Source organism: Nothobranchius furzeri, chromosome 1 (assembly GCF_043380555.1).
Source record: "Nothobranchius furzeri strain GRZ-AD chromosome 1, NfurGRZ-RIMD1, whole genome shotgun sequence".
Taxonomy (NCBI): domain Eukaryota; kingdom Metazoa; phylum Chordata; class Actinopteri; order Cyprinodontiformes; family Nothobranchiidae; genus Nothobranchius; species Nothobranchius furzeri.
In genome coordinates this window covers 53671338-53691291 of record NC_091741.1, presented here as the reverse complement: position 1 = coordinate 53691291, position 19954 = coordinate 53671338, and positions in this window count along the sequence as shown.

Sequence of the window (19954 nt, the reverse complement as noted above, 5' to 3'; positions counted from 1 at the left end):
AAGCCATAAGATCATGCTATGGTGTGCAGCCATTGTGTGTTTCAACATGCAACAGGCGCCTGTTTGCGTGTGTGTTTGTCCTTCCTGGACGTCCCCTGCAGACACATTTTAAATCTCAGTGCAGGCCATTTAAGTGCTTGACCTAATTTCTCTGGCAGCGAAGAATCCACCAGTGAAGGCCTTCCTCTGTGCACATTTGTGTGTGTGTGTTAGTGCACTTGCATATTGCACTGGGTGTTTCCTCCTTGCCTTTCTAACAGGAAGCTGATGTGGAGTTCAACTGAGGACAGGGAAAAGGCCTTTTCTTTCCACTGTGAATCATTTGAGAGAGGGGGGAGAGAAGGAGGGAGAAAAAAAGAGTCCAGGACGCTGGATTGATTTAACCCTCTGATGTCTGGTTTACTCCTTTTTCTTATTCATTTTCTCTCATTTTGTCGTATCTATTTCCGCTTTTACACTCCTTTTCTTGCTTTTTTGTGTTTATTTGGCCAAATCCAACAGGCTGCAGTGTTTAGCGAGTCATGTGAGAGGCCTGGGGGATGGTGGGTCGAGGTTTGAACCAGGACTCTTAGTTCTTCTGGTTGGTTTAAAAAATAAGGCCACCTGCATTTCTTTTTAAGGAGGCAACACAACTTTATGACACCTACGCAAACCAGCTTCACAAAGACTGTTTCTTATAAGGCTGTATTAAAATAAAACCTTTTTTTTTCCTATCTGTGTGATAGAGTTTTGGAAGCATGAGCCCACTGGCTGTCTGACGCTCATAATCATGTTCTTAGACATATTTAATTCTGGATCATTTAGAAGAGCTAAACTTGGGCCCGGTCAGAATAGCTGAAGCAGCACGACTTAAACCCTTCAAAGTGTTGTGTGCGTATGTTGCAGTAAATGGTGAATTTGGGGAATTAAACAAAGAATGAAATTAGGGCTGCTCGATTATGGCAAAAATAATAATCACGATTATGGTGACTGAAATTGAGATCACCATCATTTAGGACTATTTTTCAATTTATGTTGATTTTATTTGTTTTTATTCAGTCATAAAATTGCTCAGGGCACAATCAGGACAAAAATAAGAAACAAGATGATCACTAAAAGAACTCCTGATTCCCAGTATAAAAAGACCAATATACTTATAGCTCATAGTCTATGACCCAAGGGCTATAGACCTTGGTTTAACTCATTTAAGTCTAACCAGTACAGACCCAAATACCAATATTTTGCAAATACTGACAGCCAGAATTATACAGTGGCATTTATAACAAATAAATGCAAATAAATTGATGTTCACAAAATGTTGCATAACATTTATTGTCATGTCAATGTGCTGTAGGAGAGTGCACTAGCACCGTGTCCTCAGAGAGATTAGTTATTATTTATCAGCGTGAGGAACTTATTTCTACCTTATTTATAAACTATTTATTTACAAGTCCATCAGTTAATGTAATAACTGTCCCAACCACAGCTGCACCCCCCACCCCCCAACCCGGTCTCACAGCAATCAGTGGCAAGCTGCACGTGTGTTTAGCACGCCGCACGCGCACATTTAGCCGTTTTTAGTGGCTCAGGAGTCCGCAGGTGTGGTGTGTGTATCACTCACTCTGGTTAATGCAACAAGGAGCCGGCTCCGAGAGCTGTCTTTAGCGACTGACACATCACTACATCATTCCCTTTCCTAATGTCCTGAAGAACGGTCCGGAGCGCAGGCGGAGTGTTTAGCTAACCTGCAGGAAACGTCGACGACAGTTTCCAGAAAGTAGCTAAGGGTTACCAGAGATGTTTCTGAGGTGTTCGCTAGGTACTTTTAAGTTAAAAAGTCTAGAAGGGGGTCTGAAAAGCTGCTAGAAATAGCGTCAAAGTCACTAAGTTGGCAACACTGTGGGAGAAGCGCTTCATTTGCAACTCAGGGCAGCGCAAGCGGGAGGAGCAAATAATCGGCTTGTTTTGTTTTTTATAATCGTTCAAAACTCAGATCGTAATCGTGATTAAAATTCGATTAATTGATCAGCCCTAAATGAAATTCAGAAACTCAGCCGTTTTTTAATATGCTGAAAAATCTCATAACTGTTTGAGCAGATGGATTTCTGTTGGACAGAAATATTCATGAATGTGTGTTTGATGAGGGACAAAGGAGGGAGATGCACTCTGGATTTTAATGAACTGAATAACGGAGCAGCCTTTACTTGTTGTGTGTTTGTACAGAGGCGTATCAGTGGGGCTGATTTATTCAGAAAACACGTCTGCTCTCTGCAGAATCCCAGCAGAGTCGAATCTGTAGTTAAAAAGCAGCTTCAGCTCGGCTGACTCAGTCTTTTCTGTTGCTAAAAAATAATCTGCAGTTTGATATGGGTAAACTAAAGCCTGGAGTGTAATTAATACAAACTAAAACTAAATAAGGACAGAATCAGTGTGTCTCTGTTCAGCAGCAGCAGTGTTCCAGTAAGAATGTCCTGTTCCCATCTGGAGCTGGCACACGGTGTGACAGGGCTAAGCAATCAATCACTGATCTCTGTAATATTTTACAGCACAGATTTAAACAACCCAGAAATGCTTTGTGATCTTAAATGTCTTTCTTTTTTTGTTTTTCCAGTGCAGCGAGTGGCGGCGATCAGGAGGTTTGGAAGAGACTCAGTAACGTAGGTGAGCCAGATGGGAAATAATCAGCTGTTTCTGTAAAGAAGAACAAACCCAAAACAGAGATCCTAAATGGTGTCAGGGTTTGGGTTTGGGTGCAGACAGGAGTTTGTTTTTAGATCTGTTTGCAGCAGAACATTAAAAAAAAATTTATTAGAAATAGTTTAGTTTTTTTTGTTCTTTTGTGACATTGAGCCTAAAGATAAAAGGATTTCTTGTTAAACAGAGTTGATGTCTTTGATGCTTTTGTAGATTTACAAAACCTCAAATATTATTTTACTTAAAGATTTAAAAAAAACTCAGTAAAAAGTGATCAATTTTCTGGTTCAGAGAGAAAACGAGCGTCTCTGGTTTATCAGTTTGTTTTAACTTTAGTGGAATTTCCTGGTGCTGCTTGATTCCTGTGAACTGAGATCAGTTTGTGACAAGGCTGCTGTGTTAGTTTGAACAGAAGTTCTTAATCTTCTTTGATGAAGATACCCACAGGATTCAGTGTAGAAGAATCTAAACCAACTTTTTTATGTTTGTGGCTAAAAAAGTCACTTAAAGCCAACAATATTAGCATTGTTCTGTACATAAATCACTATGACACACAGTGATTAGTATATTTAGAGATGCATCATGAGCATTTATAGCTAAACCCTGGTTCTAAATAGCTTTTCTGCAGGACACCCCTCTCCAGTCTGTTGGCAGCAGATTTGAATAAATCGTAAATATGTTGGATTTTATTTGTAAAGATGTTAACCTGGTGTAAAGGTTTGCTTTAGAGAAGAACATAAACAAGAGTGAAAATAAATGGAGAGCAAAATACCCCAGGAATCTTAACTGTACTTGAAGGATTTGACCAAATCTGAGGTTTTGGATACAATTTGAAAGTAATCAGTTTCCATCTATCTGCATCACATTAGCAGCAAGTTTCAGGTAGATTAAAAGAGTGAAAGAAAAACACGGCAAATCAGGGAGGAGTGAAATAGTCGACAATACATAAAATACCAACAAGCGCCTTGAGGGGTTCTAGGACTCTAGAAGGCGCTATATCAAATACAGGCCATTTACCATTTAACATATATAAATATAAACCACAAGGCCATTTTAACTCCTGTTTCTTGTTGAAGTGTGCGGGAAAATGCAAAGAAACTGGAAGCTTGTCTTGTTCTAACACTGAAGCGGTTGCTAGAAAAGTATGTGTGTTCGTTACTCGAGGAAATGGTCCAAAAAGGCAGAGGGCTTTAAATGAGAAGACCTCGTGCGAGGTCACAGAGCACAAGGGAGTATCGTAACGCCGGCAGGCTGAAAAGGCTGGAGCGCTGCTCACAAGAAGGAAGACGAGGGAGCAGGTTATGGAACACATCCACACGGGGCAGGGAGATAATCAGACACAGGTCTGACTAACGGGAACCAGAGCAGAGGGAGAGAAGGCTCAGCAGGAGGAAGGTGGCAGGAACACATCAGACGTGCAGCAATAAGTTCTTGTCCTTGACTGTTACAGACGACACGTGGTCACGCTAGAAACTACAACCAGACCCAGCCCACGAGTGACGTGTGACTGCAGCACTCCTAAAACGATGAAATAAACCAGAACGTGCTGCTGTTTGTACAAGATACTATAAAAAGTTCCCCACAGTCGCTGTGATAAAAAGGGAAGAAAACACACATCTCCTTGTTTTTATATTTATTTACTGAGAATAGATGTCAAAGTTTAAGAGTTGTGGCTGGGAAGGTTTTGTCTCCTTTTCTCTCGTAGAAGACAGCTGAGTGTTTTCTGTCATAAAGCCGATGAGAACGATGCCACTGAAGCTCCTTTCAGAAGGATTTCTTTTGATAAATGTCCGCCCTTCACGTCAGTTGTTGCTTCACTGATGTCTCTTTCCTTCTCCTTGTCGATCGCTCCATCTTTCCTTGACCTTAAGTCATATTCTAATAAGGAAATGGGAAAAAGCAAAGAAAAATTCAGTGGAAGGAGTTTTTATCTTTTTCGCATGGCCTGCCTGTGTGGCGTCGACACTTCCCCTGCCCTCCTGGCTGCTTGCTGTGTTTTAGCTCATGTGTGACCTCTGCAGGTGATTTTACATACGTGTCTCTTTGGGTTGTTGTTTTTTAAAGCCACATTTAGGTGATTTTTTTTACTCTTGCAGGGGCTGCTAAACAAAAACCAAGCCAGAAATACTTCTGTCTTTTTTATTTTATTTTGGGAGATAAATTCAGCGAGAGACCATGGCTGGTCTGCTTCCCACTCCTTCCTCCCTTTGGAATAAAACCCTTCATTTGATAAATCCCACTCCGTGGAGGTCCGGTGGGCAGCTTCCCTCACATCAGGTGTTGTCCAGATGTTTTGCTACGAGTCATCCTCCAGCTCTCACTAATCTCCAATTTGGAGAGGAGAGATAGAACCAGAGCACTTCATTTGATCTCAGATGACTAATTTTTTCTTTCTAGGGTAAAGAGAAATACACCCGTGACCCTTTTTGTGTGAATGTAAAATAGTTATTGATACTTTTTGTGGTAGTTTTGCCCTTCCTCCCAATGACAGATCTGAACAATATAAACATCTACAGGTGAAATAAGGGACTGCACTACAACCTCAGAGGGAATTACCTCGTATTTTAAAAAGCATTCCATATCCTACTTAGAATTTTTTGAATGTGGTAAATATTTTTTTTGCTTTACTCACATTTTTAGATTCATCCAAACAGTAAAGTTAATTACTGCCTTTAAAGGGGGTCACTTCGTATGCTAACAGGAACAATCAGCTAATTAATTGAGCTACCTGTCACCTACCTGTCTGCTTTGTGTTTCCCATCACTCCTCTAATCACACCTGTTCTGATATCAGTCCATGCAAAAACCAAAGGAATTAGCAGTTTGTTCACACCGGAACTATCTCAGGTAATTATGGGCTGGAGATCAGGGATTCAGGATTACAGGAGAGGTGTGATGACGCCCTGTGTGTGTGTGTGTGTGTGTGTGTGTGTGAGAGAGAGAGAGAGAGGAGAAGCAATCAGGGTGGATGATTGCCCTCCACTAGACAACCACAATGAAGTATGTGAGAGCAGAAAGAATCCCCGTCTCAGACTGGGGGCGGCGCAGCCTCCTCAGAGTGCTTGGCCACTGCTGCATTGTAACCCGGGGCCTCATTTGAATAGCTCTTTAGTATTTTGTGTGAACAAGTCAGCGCCATTTGCATTTGTTCCAGTCACAAAGGTTTAACAGGTCAATAGGGACTCCCTGGCAGAAAACTATCATGCTAGGGTAACTATTTTTCCTCCCTCCCTCGTGTCCTCCTCACACGCCCAGCCGGCTTGTCCTGGTGAAATGTAGCTGAAGCATGTGGCGTGTACCCATGCAGAAGTGTGTGTCTGTGATTTGTGACAGCAGGGTGGAGGGTCAGAAAACACCAACTTATACTCTCTGGGATGTATTGAAACGCTAAATTAACATGCAGCTTATGGCAGCAGCTGTTTGAGTTTGTTTTGTCTCCTGCTTTCAAACACATCAGTGTTTTCAGGCCCGTGGCGTTTCATTTCCTATCGCTGCTCTCGAGCACTCCTGATAACATTTGCTGAGAACAATACATGATGAAATGTGGAGGCTCAATCACAGCTGTGGTTGCAGGATGGAAGGTCACTTTAAATAAAGGTGTGTATCATTTAGTTAGAAAATTTCCTGCTTCTTATCATTTTGGTGTTATTACTTAAAAACAGTTTTGAGGGACGCACAAAACTTTAATTGTGTTTAGTAAATAAACCAAGCTAAAGAAGTCTAGTGGTGGTAAATTAGCGTATGTGCATCTTCCAGCACAGAAGAGTTGAGACTTATTAGTCTGTTAAATATCAGGAATAATACATATTTTACATTTCCAAGTACAGTAGTATTTCTAATTAGCACCTAAATGCTAAAATGAGCTAATTTAATGCTAATATTCCATTTTTGATGGTAGCAGTCCTTGACACAGAAAAGTAGATTCTAATTGTTTTTGATTAATGTTAATGAGAGAACCTGAGTTGGGCGTATTTGTTTATAATTGACACAGAGATGCTCACATTTGTTGTTATGTAAAATGTGTTTACCTGCAATCGTTCTTTCAACACATAAACTATTGTAGTAAGTCATTTAAAATCATTACTTATGTTATGATTTTACATTTACAAGTGCAAAATGACAATTTTTTATTGGCACACAGGTGCTAATACGAACAAACATTGTGCAAAATTAGCAATTTGTCCGCTTCTGACAAAATAAACAGAACTTAATTATCTGAAATCAGTGTTATCAGTACTTAAGAAATCTTAAATATTTCAAATATTGTAATTATTTTAGCTTTATGAAACAGTATTTATATTTCATTTTGGCTCACACAGATGCTTTTATTAGTAATTAAAATGCTAATGTCCACTTTTTCAGTTTAGTGTCCCCAACACTGAAAATCTGTATCTGATCATTCTTTTAAGTCTTTTTTTTTTCTTTATACATTTCACTTTTGTTTTACGTCTGCATTGTTTAATGCAGAATTTACTTTTTCATTGTCACAGAAGAGCTCATCTTAGAAAAACAACTCTAAACGGGTTGATATGCAATTTTTCTGCTCAGCAGCTTGACACACGAGTAGAAATGACCTTTTTCTGGTTGTCATTTAAAAACCTCAAGTATACTGTGTTTAAAATGTTGGTGTTGTTAGTGTAAACTTTGTGTGTCAACAAACATTTAAGTCTAGTCATATTTTATCCTTCACATTTAATATGAAACAACATCATTTAGTAGAAATAAACATAAAAAATGCAACTAAATGGGACAGATTTCACAAAAAAGATCAAACACACACACACACACACACACACACACACACACACACACACACACACACAACTCTAGATATTAGATGAGAACACGTTGATAGCCATAAACAGTAAAAAAATATATATTTGCATTTAACATAAACATATTGTGATGAACTTGTGCTTAACTATGTTAACTCAAAATAGCAAAAGGGAATAAGTCCAGCATTTGTGGGTTTTAGAACCAGATAAATCAGGTTGGAGATTTAATTCAGACAGTATGAGTGTTAGCAGGTCCCAACTAAACAATAATCAGAAATCGGTATTGGACCCTAAAATAAAATTAAGCGCATCTCTACTCAAATCATAGTTTAAATGAGTTGACTCACAAAAACATTCATCAGACATGGAGGTGCAGAACTCGTTTGGAGAATATTTGTAATGTTTGTGTGTGAAAATCATCATTCATGGAAAAGTTTGATTTGAGCGAATCCCTTTAAATCTACTAAAGTCGTCTCACTCCAAAAAGAGTGCAGCTGAGGCAGCAGGGCGAACCTGTCCAGAATTAAAAATCTTCAACATGTCGCTCCTCATGACAAACAGGTTTGCTGCTAAAAGCCTCCTCAGGCTAAACCACAGCCTGATTCACCAAACCCACCTGAGACTGTAACATCACACCGCTCACACCATGGACACCTCTCTGCTGCACACCCGGATGTAAGGACCGTACTGAGACATCCATTGTTTCAGAACAATGGGATTTATATCTAGACACACTTTAATGACTTGTTTATATTTAAATAACAACTCCGTTATCATAACCTTGTTACAGTCAAATGAGTCATCAGACCACAATAATCCGCTGTGTGGTCGCTACTAATAGTTTTACTGTAAATACATGAATTTGTCAAACATTCTGGTGCATTTTTAAACCCATATTTTGAAATATGAGAGCTGCAGCAGCTATGTTCCCCGAAAGGCTGTATTTGAACTGTAATGCTAAACAAGTCTTTAATGCTTTTGCATCAGTGTCCAAAATCAGACTTATTTTTGCATAACAGTTAAGTTACGTGGTGCAAAAAGGAACTTGGGATGTGAGAATAGCTGTCAGTGCAAGAAACACAGTGAGTATAGTAGCACGCGATTGGAGCATGCACTAACGTGCTGTTTAGATTGATGCTTGACTGACAGAAGATTAGAAAAATCTAAAAATTTGTTGCATCTTTGAGTGGAAGCCCACCTTACTGTCCTCCTGTCAGTCTGGTCTGCTCGGCCATTTATTAGGATTGTTATTGACCAGCATTGAGATTCACTCTGAAGCAAAGCAAGAGCTGCAGCGTCAGGTGCTACAAGCTGCTGGCTAGGCCTGCAGCCAGGCTCGGGGAGCCAGACCGGGCAGCTCCCAGGCTGCGACGTGTGAAACGCTGCACACAATGAGGCTCCCTCTATCTGTATGCACCCTACATAGGCAAGCCTTTGTTGCAGCCAACAGGAACATGACTGCTAGCATCTTAACCCCTGAGAGCCAGCATCTCCTCTCCCTTCTCACTCGCTCGTATACAGGAGCAGAAACCACAACAAGTCAGAAAAATAAACAAAAACAACAGAAAAGCCGTGTTGTTTAGCGGTGATGCACATTTGTTTTATTTGTGTTTCTCTTATTTCTAAAAATATATATTTAAAACTGTAAATAAACATACCTTCAGTTTACGTAGGATTCGAATATTAAAGCAAAGCTTCAAGAAAGTAAATAAAAATTGTTGGAACATAGAAATTCAAGTTTAAGTTAAAGTTTGAATGAAAAGGAATCCAATTCATCTGATCTTAAATTTAACCTTGGTCTGTTTTTTCTTGTAGGATATCACAAAATGTCTATTTTTATCAAATATGCAGATGTCTTAGTATAATTCCATGAATTCTTTATTTTCATGTCAAATAAAAAAAGAATTGGGGACGTTATAGCTGAGATTGGACATCTGCACTGGGGGACAATTCTGTAAAATTAACACACACACACACACACACACACACACACGCACACACACACACACACACACACACACACACACACACACACACACACACACACACACACACACACTTTTTTGCTACAAAAACTTAATAATGAAGTACATAGATTTTTTTCAGAATTAAATAGTAACATCCATGTGTATTTCTGTGTGTGTTAGAGAGAGAGAGAGACTTTAAATTTAGCTGAATTGGATCTGTGTGACTGAAATGAAGATGCTGTGATATCTCTGGAAAACAATCAGGAGAAATCACGAATAGCTTCACGTAATTACACCACCAGCACCTTTCCTTGTGAAAAAAAAACCCATGATGCATTTGACGTCGGTGGGGGCTGAGGTGCAAAATGTTCCTCTCCGGGCCGAGCTGGCCCATCCAGGCTGGGGTGGCTCTGTGACGTGGCATAAAACTAGAACCAACAGCAGGTCTGAATGCTTTAAGAGGCGGCAGCGCTGTCAGAGACCCCACAGAGGAGCCGAGAGCCAGAGTTGATGTTCGATGAGATCTGCTAATCAGTGATTGATGGGGGTGCAGCCTAAATGTGGGCAGTAAGATTTAGAGTGGCGTGTTTGAAGGAGGGAGGATGAGTGGTAAGTTTGACACTTTGTAAAAAAACAAACAAAAAAAACCTTTCTTTTATTGTCAGTTGATGATTTATTCTTGAGGACCATCAAATATTAAAAGGCTTGGAGCTGAAACGTTGCAACCGGAGACAGCACAAGTGATGCTAACAGGAAAAAGTGGTAGACTAGATTTTTTTTTCTTTGCTCAATGTCGGACAAAATAGCAGAAAAAGCATGATAAAATTTATTTTCCTGGAAAAGTATCCCTCAGATATTTATTTGAACACATTTAAGATCAGCTGTTTTCTCGGTAAAACAGACGGGACAGAAGTGACCGGGAGAGGGGAGTCGACTGAAAGTAGGACAGGGAATCTCTCCAAGCTCTGCCCTCACTTTTAATGATGAAGAGCAGCAGCAGAGAGACGAGGCCACGCGGTCAAATTACTGCTTACTTGGGATTTATAGTGTGCTGGGCTGCTTCTTAAAAGACGTTTATAAGACTTTGTATGAAGCACAGGTCCGTGCCGCGTCTCCTTTCTGTTCCAACCTTTGCTCTGCAGAGCTGCCGGGTCGACTCCCTCCACATGGAGAGGCTCGGCTTTCAGAGGTGAGTGGCTTAATGATTGTCAGAGAAATGCATCATCAGTCTGTGTCCTCAAGAAACGGGAAAACATCACCCAGTCAAGTTTTATCACTGTGATTTTGAAAATAATTTCTGCATTTGCTTTTATATTATAAAACGATAAACAAAAGCTGTAAAAACCGATAATTTAAGCTTCTGTTAATAAAACACAAAGTATGAATGTACTGTAGGAAAATTGTACACATTGTAAATGTCTAAAAGATTGGACCCTACAAGAAAATTGACCACATTTGTGTCTACTTAAATCAGACTACTCATTTATAATTTTAGTTTTTACATCAGTGTGATAGATTCACAACAGAAGTGTTTGTGACTTCCTGAATACCAGCCTTCTAAATGTACTTAATAAAAGCACAGATTAAAAAATACTAATTGGTGTAATTTATGTTTCAACTGTCTAGTACATTTCTAAATTAGCACAAAGAACAAATAGCTTTTTCAAAATGCTTACATTTTGTGTTTTATCATCTTTCTACAGTTAATTTCATTAGATAAAAATGATTAAAGTTTAAAATAACTGTAAAATGATCAGCAGTATAAAATATAAAAACGAAAAACATTCTCAAACTTATCATTAAAAGATGCCAAAAGATTTTCTAAATAAGTTTGTTCTTATTCCAAAGTTGTGTTTGAGGAAGGAAAAGTTTTATTTATGCATTTTTTTCATTTCTTGTTTAAATATAAAAAATGTAGCAAGTAATTTTTTTTTCTTGAATTCCCCATTTTTAATGAATAAATTCTTATTTGGTGTAAACTTAAGCTAGAGCAGGAATATAAAACCAGTACATGAGTGACTGTTCAGACTCACATAAAACACTCATCTGCTTTTAAATCCTTGTCTTTTTAAATCGCTTTTCATATAAAAAATAGAAACGTAGATCACATTTGTTATTTAATAATTTCATTAACATTTAATGTATATTAAATATATCATGTTAAAGATTTGGGTTTATTTTCTGTTCCTTTTATAAAAGAAATAAAATCTTTATTCATTTTTAGTCATCTAAAATATCCACTTGTCTGTTGTCTTGTCAGATTTTTAAATCTAAACTGATAAAAAAAAAAAGTTGGGAGGGTTAACTTCTGTCTGTCGACTCTAAAGGCAACCTGAAGAATCCGAAACTTGTAAAAATTATTTTTATCCTGTTAAATTTTTTTTAACACGGCATGAAAATGAACACTTTTTAAAAAAACTTATGGCAGTCGGCCAGATTATTATTGTGGATTCGGTTCACTCACTCAGGTCGCCATCTTGTCTCTGTCTGTCCTCCATTTTGTGATTTAATTAGTTTTTCTTTTTGTTATTTACTCTTATACACCTTTTAGTTTGAAAATATCACTCTAAATTATATGTTATGTGTACTTTCAGAATGTTTTAACTTTTTCCTCCACCTCTTTACTTTTATGATAAACATTTTGTTGCTTTAAATCCTCGAAGCTTCTTTCCTAAAGTTGAAAACCTCTGACTGAAGGGGAAGAACCTCTCGTGGAGAGGGCTGAGGCCAGATTGACAAGGTGCTTATCTCTTCAAACGGCTGGTCCTCAGCAGCACTCCAGTCAGAATTAGTCTGTGATGTTTGGTTTTACACCTCTGCAGCGCGAGCGACTGTGACCCGTGGCCCTTTAATGGCTGCTGGGGTCACACAGGTTAATAGAGACTGATGTATGGGGCCCCAGGGTGACATCCCAAAGGGGATGGCCCCTTAATCCTTATTAGGCTTCTGTGTTAGTGATCCTTACCTTTCAAAGCAAACAGCATGCTCCTTTTGCCGTGGGGCCCCAGCCTGCCCCTGGCGTTACACTTCTGACCTCGGGGTCATGGCCTTTGTTCACAGCTCTTCAGAACACGACCTTTAGGGTCACATCCGTAAAAGAGAAGCTGTCGAGGCGCGTGCTGCTGAGAGGCCCTGCAGCAGACCACCTCATAGACGGAGTCAGAACGCCGCAGCAGTCACCGGAATAAGGGTGTGTGTGTGTGTGTTTGTGTGTGTATGAGGGTGTTAATGTATAGATGGTTTAACCTGCAAGTTTACAACACAGTCCGAGTATGTAGTGATAGACTCGGCCAGGTCGCCTATGAAAACAAGGCGTTTATCTCATTCATCTGGTTAAATGAAATGAAGATTTGGACTTTGGTGTTTTTGCAGTAAGTTGTGTGTCCCTCACCAAGGCCCGTGTGTGTTTTTACTGACATTCCTTCAAAGTCCTTCCACAACATCCAGGTTCTTCCCGGATGTTCTCCTTTTGTAGAAAAGTTCAATAATGCTCATAAAACATTTTTTCCCCTAAAAATTAGATCAGAATAAAGTTCTTTTTAACTAAATTTAAAGATCTCATTCTGTTTTATTTATCTTCTGCTGCAGTTTATTTCATTTTTGTAACTTTATTTTTTTCTGCATTTCTGTAATGTTATATATTTGTTTAAATCACATTCCTAGAAAACGCCTGCTTGTGACAGTTTCCTGACCTCTGGGAGCAGAAAGTGTGATTTTGGTTGTAGTGGTGGATTTGTGGGATGACTCATAAAGATCTGACAGCATGGGGGGGGGGCGATCCATAAGACCTCTGATCAAACTTCTCTGTTTCTTTGCAGGAGTGAGTTACAATTAATTGGAAGTGAGTCTTTCATTGCCGTGTTGCCTCTGTGCTACACTGGCCGTCTGTTTTACAAACTCATCCTTTTAACCCCCTCTAGATTCTTTAATTCTTGCAAATTTAAAAGATTGTTAAAGCTTAAAATCTTTGTCCCGTCTTTCCTCACCTCGTTTTTCTTTTCTTTTTTTGGGGGGGAAGGTTTACAAATCTGTGTCATTGAGCACAGCTTGGCGGTAACCTGGAAGAGGACTGGGCTGATAGAAACGGCGGTTGTTGTCGGTTGTTAATATTGGAGTTTCATCAATGGCAGCTTTACGTCGGCCGCTCCTGCAAGGGCGAGGCCGAGCTGAGGGCTTCAGTGTCAGAAGTTGGCAGCTGAGCCAAAACCAGAGCCGTATCCTCAAATGAACTCGCTGCAACAGGCTCTGCCAAGTTTTTTGAATTCCTGCCACATGTTCGACGGTAAACAACTGACTCGCAGAAAGAGTGTCTAAGATAGAGGACGAGGAGCCGAGGAGCTCAGCAGGATGGCAGATGAAACATGCACTTGTTTACTTTATTGTTGGATTTATATGCAGCGTGCAGTTGTAGCGGCGTTTTGTGTGTGCAGCCATTACAATTGGCTAGTGAACGTGGCGAGATGTGACGTCACAGAGTTCAAGCTGTTGGCTGTTTGGTGCTTGACCCATTTTTCCCATCGGGGATTTGAGTACATTTATAAACTGATAAATAAAACAGAAATCATCAGTGTCCCCATAATAAGCCCTGGGATTCATCTCACCCCGTTTATCTGGTTTAAAATCCGTTCCTTATGATGACAAAGGTGAAGCAGTCCACCTAAAACATGGATGCCGAGTCGTGTCTGAGACTGTGGAAAGCCGAAAAAAGAGATGGCAAGAAAAGCGCCCTCTTTCTCTCTCCCAGTCTGTCCTGTGAGGTAGGAGCGCACACGCAGCAGCCTCCACAACTCTGAGAAAAGGAAGCAGCCATATTAGTTTGCTGTTCAGTTGCTCAGACTCCTTCTGCTCTTCTCTACTCTCCTCTGGTGAAAACCGGGCAAAGTCAATGGATTTCTTTCAGTACGTGCATACCGTCCCAGGGTTTTTAATTTGGAGGGACAGATCGAAATCTGGTTAGAATTGCTCTAAGATGTGAGGTCCGTCATTCTGTGGGACAGTTTTCCCTTTTCCCCTTTTCTCTTTTGTACGCCTGCTTCTTCAGTGAGAGGAGAGGAAAAAAATGTGCCTGTGCTGAGTTCTGGTTTCTTTTGGGGAAGAGATGACTGCAGGGGAGGGGAATTGCTTCCAAAAGAGAGGAAGTTGTCGTTTTTTTTTTGTGGTGCCATGGGGGAATCAGTTGCAGTTACAGGGCATTACAGCATTTGGACACAGAAGTTTTTTAGGAGGGGGGTGGATTGGTGTGAGTAACCATCAGTATGCTGATGCAGAGGATGGTAGGTGGTTTTGGTCCCAGGGGGGAGGGGTGGGGGTATCTGGCACAAAAATATCCAAACCGTCCTCCTTGTGCAGGTTTAAATGAAGCCTCGCTCCTCACAGCAGAGCTACTGGTCCCTGGAACAGAGCTATTGGGAGGACAAGAAAGGGTGGGAGACAGAACAGGCTGGACGCCGAGGGGGAGGAAGGGTGAGTGGGGGTGGGGTGAGGGACAAGAGCCGAGTCATCGGCAGAGTCCATTTTATCGTTCGCTTACCGCCCGACATTTCTTCTCTCACCGTTCAGGCGCAGAGCAGCTCGGCAGCTGGAGTAGAGCGAGGGCGGCCCGGTTTCAGCTGGAGCCGGGCTGGGCCGAGCCGGGCCGCACTGCGGTACATATTACAGGGCTTTTACAGCTACGGCTCACTGTTGCAAATATGGCGGCGGTCGCACCCAGGTGCTTATCTGTGTTTGACTGTGTGCCAAATTAGTGTAGCTCATTAACGAGGCTGTGATTGAGGACGAAGAGCATCACTGAGGTTTTCTTTGGCCTTCGAGGGGAACGCCGCGGCGTCCTTGCTGCTGGAAAGTTCACTGATCAAGGAGGTTTATATCAAAGTAGAGACAGAAAGCCAGACTTCGACAGCAGCAGTGAGAGAATACTCTTTGTTAATCTTTCCCTCCAGTCTCAAAGTTAGGTGCTGCAAGTTGTGCCAAAATCCTTTAATCATTTGTGAGTTTGTGTGCTTCTGCTATGACGACCCCCCCCCCCCCCCCCCCACACACACACACACACACACACACTCTCCCCGCCCTGCCTCGTGCACACGTACGTTGCGATGATAACGTGTACGTACACTCCCACATGTCCCTGTTTCATCATCAGCTGAGCTCCTTTTCCTCCACTCATAGCTCTCGTCCCCTCCCTCTCTGGCTCCCTCCCCTCTGCCTCTCTCTTCACTCTTCCTCCTTTTCCTTCTATCCATCTCTCTCCTCTTCTCTCCCTGGGTCTCAGCCACATGCGAGAGGCTTCAGCTCTGAACGAAGGAAAAAAAGCGAGGGGAAAAAGGCTCTGCTGCTATTTCTACAGGCGGGCCCTCCCCTTTAGCTCGTCTGTTCCAAAAGAGGGAGGGATTTTTCCCTAGTCCCAGTTCGAGGATTTTAACCCTCTGCCTGCTCTCACTCCTCTCTGCAAGATCCGTTCTTCACTATCATGCAACAAGTGGCTCTGCTCTAAACCCTTCTACTACATGGCTGAAGCATTCATGAAGAGATTTTTCAGAAGCTGTGTGTTTTCACACACGTTTGCTTCAATTTTTTTCCTCCTTCTGGATTCACAGATGAAATCTGGACATGAAGATGTGCTTCCTTCCTTTTCTGAGCACGTGTTTCTTGCCTCCTTTTCTCCCTGAAGCCGAGGACGAAGGAATGTTACATTTGATTTTTTTTCTGGAAATCCTTATCTCAAATTCCTCGTATGATTTCTCTATGTGCTCTTATCTGCTTCGCCCTCCACCTTCCATCTGTGGAAACCTGCCCTTCTCTCGGGTTCTCTGCCCCACCCTCTTTTCCTCACGCTCCCTCTGCCTCTCGTGGGCAGTCTCGAGTGAAAGGGGAGCTGGAGGGTGGAGCAGTGATCAGGCTTTTTCTAGGACAAGTGCCAATTACTAACAAAAGACACAAAAGCCCCAAAAACGCAGAGTTTCAAGCTATGGGGGATGAAAATGTCTTGTTTTAGAGATGTGATCTGTAGTAATAACAGAAGTGCGTGTGTATCTAATCTCCTCTTGCATGACTTTTTAATTGCATGAGTGAGCAGCACAGATCCTAAATTCTGCCCCCCCCCCCCCCTGCTTCCATGAAGGCATTTGAGTTTTGAGCGGGGATAAGAGGAGGGGCAGGTGGAGTCAGGAAGGGGCAGAGGGAGGAAGAGGAGGAGCCATGCCTCCTCTCCTCCCGGCCGCCTCTTCTCCATTATTCATATGCCCGGGCTCGAGCTGTGATCTGACTGGCTGCCTAGCGTAGCATTCATCCGACATTCAGCAGTTCTGTTTGCTAACATTCCTCATTCAAAGCCTTGTTAACCGCCAGACGGGAGGAGCACGCGACTCCATAGGAAACCCACATGGCCTCCCCATTGTAGCGGGTCCTGACAGTCTCCGATCCGGAGCTGGAGGACAGGCAGGATGAGCTGGTTTGTATGTTAGCTTAGGTTTGGGAGGGGATCCTAAAGCACGGAGGCTGGTTAGGAATGTCAGAGTATCTGTGAAGAGATGGGAGACAGATGTAGGAAAAGGGATCTGAGGCAGACAGGAAGGCCGATACTTTGCGGGACACTGAATTGGTCTGTCGTTGGCGTGCCCGCCTACTCCTTGCAGCGAGTGCAGAGCTGTGTGACTGAAGCCGAGCTTCATCTCTTTGCCCTTCTCTACAGGAAGGATATTTGGGCATGCAGCTTCTGATGAGTCCGGTACAGTAAATGGTGACGATTTTGGTCATTTACCTGGGATCGCTGGGCTCCGTGGGGTCTCCCAGCTGCTTCAAAGTGGGTAAGTCAGAGAACATGTGAGTGGGTGTTGAGTTAAGGATGTGTGTGCATTCTGTACCTATGAGAAGCATGAACACACGCAGAGATTTCCTTTGGCAAACTGAATTTTGACCTGGTGGATTTTTTTTATCTGCGGAGACAAAAAAATGTACGCAAACCAGGAGAAAGGCGACATTTCGACAAAGCGTCAATCTTATCCTCTGGGTGTTTCCAACCGGAGGTTCTGCTCTCCTGACCAGCCTTTTGTGTGACTGAAAGAGGCCGTTTTGGAGGCAGCAGAGGAGGACTAGTAATGCTGGGCTGAGGGCCAGACTAGGCCTGCAACATGGGACCGAGTTCCTCAATGTGCCTCTTTCTAATCTCTAATGCTGTTCTGTTATCAAAACTAGTAACCGCTATTAATGTTTCTCAATAAACGCTTATCTTAGCTGGAATTCTTGAGGCTTTCATTTGTAATGGGAGGTGAAACATTTAAAAATGGGTCAGCGCTGACACGTGGCTCCGCTGAGTTTTAATAAAGCCAGAGCAGGCCCATTAGACGTACCGTTTATTACGCTTTTATTAAAAATCCTGCCGTTCTTCTGAAGTGTTCCTCACACAGAGAGCACGGATAACCACTTTGGCTCAGACGCTGGCTAACATAAGCAACTGAAGCTAAATACGAAGAATTAGTTTGGTGCTGAAATGAAGCTTTGATCAAATAAAAAATGGTGAAATATTTTAGGCAGACCTGCTTGATCCCACAAGACCAACATCAGCTTTAATTTTGTCTGCATCATCTGAGATTTTCCATATAATTAAAAAAGTGAAAAGCGCCACACCCCCTCATCAATGCCATTCAGCATGGCGTCTTTTAATTATAACCCATAAATCAGATTTTCAGCCATCACTAATTGAAAATCCTTGATTTTTATCCATGTCAGGCTGTCGTTATGGTTTCATGTTGAAATCCTCTGCGAATCAGTGTCGACCATGACCAAACAGTAGGAGTGGAGGCAGCGTGAGTCATCACAGATAACTAGTCATCCCACCTACGTCCTACGTTTGACAGGCCTATTCATCTGCCACTCTCACTGTAAAGGGGCCAGGCACAGGCTACTTCATCACTGTCTCCCTCACAAGAAGCCCTGATGTCGCTCCCCCTTTAATGGACCCAAGTTTCTTCAAAATTAGGAGTTAAGTCAGGTGTTTGGACAAGGGAGACGGTCATTATTAGAGATTCACAAAGGAAAAGGGGATAGTATTAACTAGAGTTACTGTTTTGTATCTGAATTCATAATCTGGTCAAAATGAAATAAAAGATGCTTTAATGACATTTTTGTCATTTTAAATTCACTGATTGATTTAACAGATTATTTCCAGGTGATTTCCTCCAAACTTGGAACATTTTTGGAACACGAAAGCCTAAAATGAGTTTGTTTTTACTGCGATTGATATCAGAATGTCTCACAGTGTATTTCCTCAAAACATTGGCAGGACCACAAAAATATTTTATCGAAACAAATCAGATTTATTTGTGTCCAAGTTGTTGTCGATTTATGTGGCGCGCCTGATTTACAGGTTGGGTTTGGAAACACTTCACCCTCACAGGACATCAACAAAACAAAGACCATCACCTTGCAGCAGACACACAGGACTTTGTTTCACACACACGCACGCACACACACACACACACACACACACACACTGAAGCAAATACCCAGACACATTTGATGCGATGTACCCCACAATGAACCCAGGCTCTTGAGATGAATGGGGTTCCCACGCCTCTCCTAAGGAGTGAAGGGCACAGCCTCCTCCTTTCAGCATTCACACACATGCACAGTTCATACACTACACAGGGCCTCACAGTCTTTAAACACACACACACACACACACACACACACACACAGAGACAGACAGACAGGTGCATTTGAGTATGATGCAGTGGCTCATACACATAGAAATGTATAATGGCTGATTTTTGAACACACACTTGAGCTGTATGGCTAGTCCTTATGAAGTGTGCGTGTGAGTTTTAGCGATGGAGGCACACACAGTATCTTTGTTAGTCGGGGGGGGGGGGGGGGGGGCACTTTTAATTTGTTATGAAGAGAATCAGAGGACATGATGCACAGTGTACATTAAGAGTGTTTTACCTTCTATATACATGCTAGTTTATCTGTGTGTGTGTCAGTGTGTGTGTGTGTGTATGTGTGTGTGTGTGTGCATGCATAGTGAAGATGATGAGAACATTTTTCTGTAATTACATTTTTTATTGTTTTACAGATATTTTTAATGGGAGAGTGTTGTTTTATTTTCTTAATTTTTGTTAACGTAAAATTTGTCGGGTTTGTCGGCTTTCATCTAAACACATTGGTTGAAACTTCAAAAGCCTATTATAAATATTAAAGAAATATTTTTTTATATTTTGGTTTTGCTATTATTTTAGTTTTTTTATTTTAGAGATTTTTTAAGCATTTGTCTTTTTTATTCATTTTTTCTAAATCTAGTTATAATTAAGAATACAATTTTTTTAAATATGCTAAACAACAATGTAACTTTTGTTTGTGTATGATTATAAAAACTTGCTCATAATTTTATTTGTTTAACAAACTGATAAACTCACCAGAACATATCAGTAAAAATATATATATTTGATTGTTAGTTCAGTTTTTTAGTTAAAATAAAAAATGCCAATCTGTTAAACATTAAGCTTTTTAACAACAAACCACACTATAAAGGAGAGAGAGCTAACGA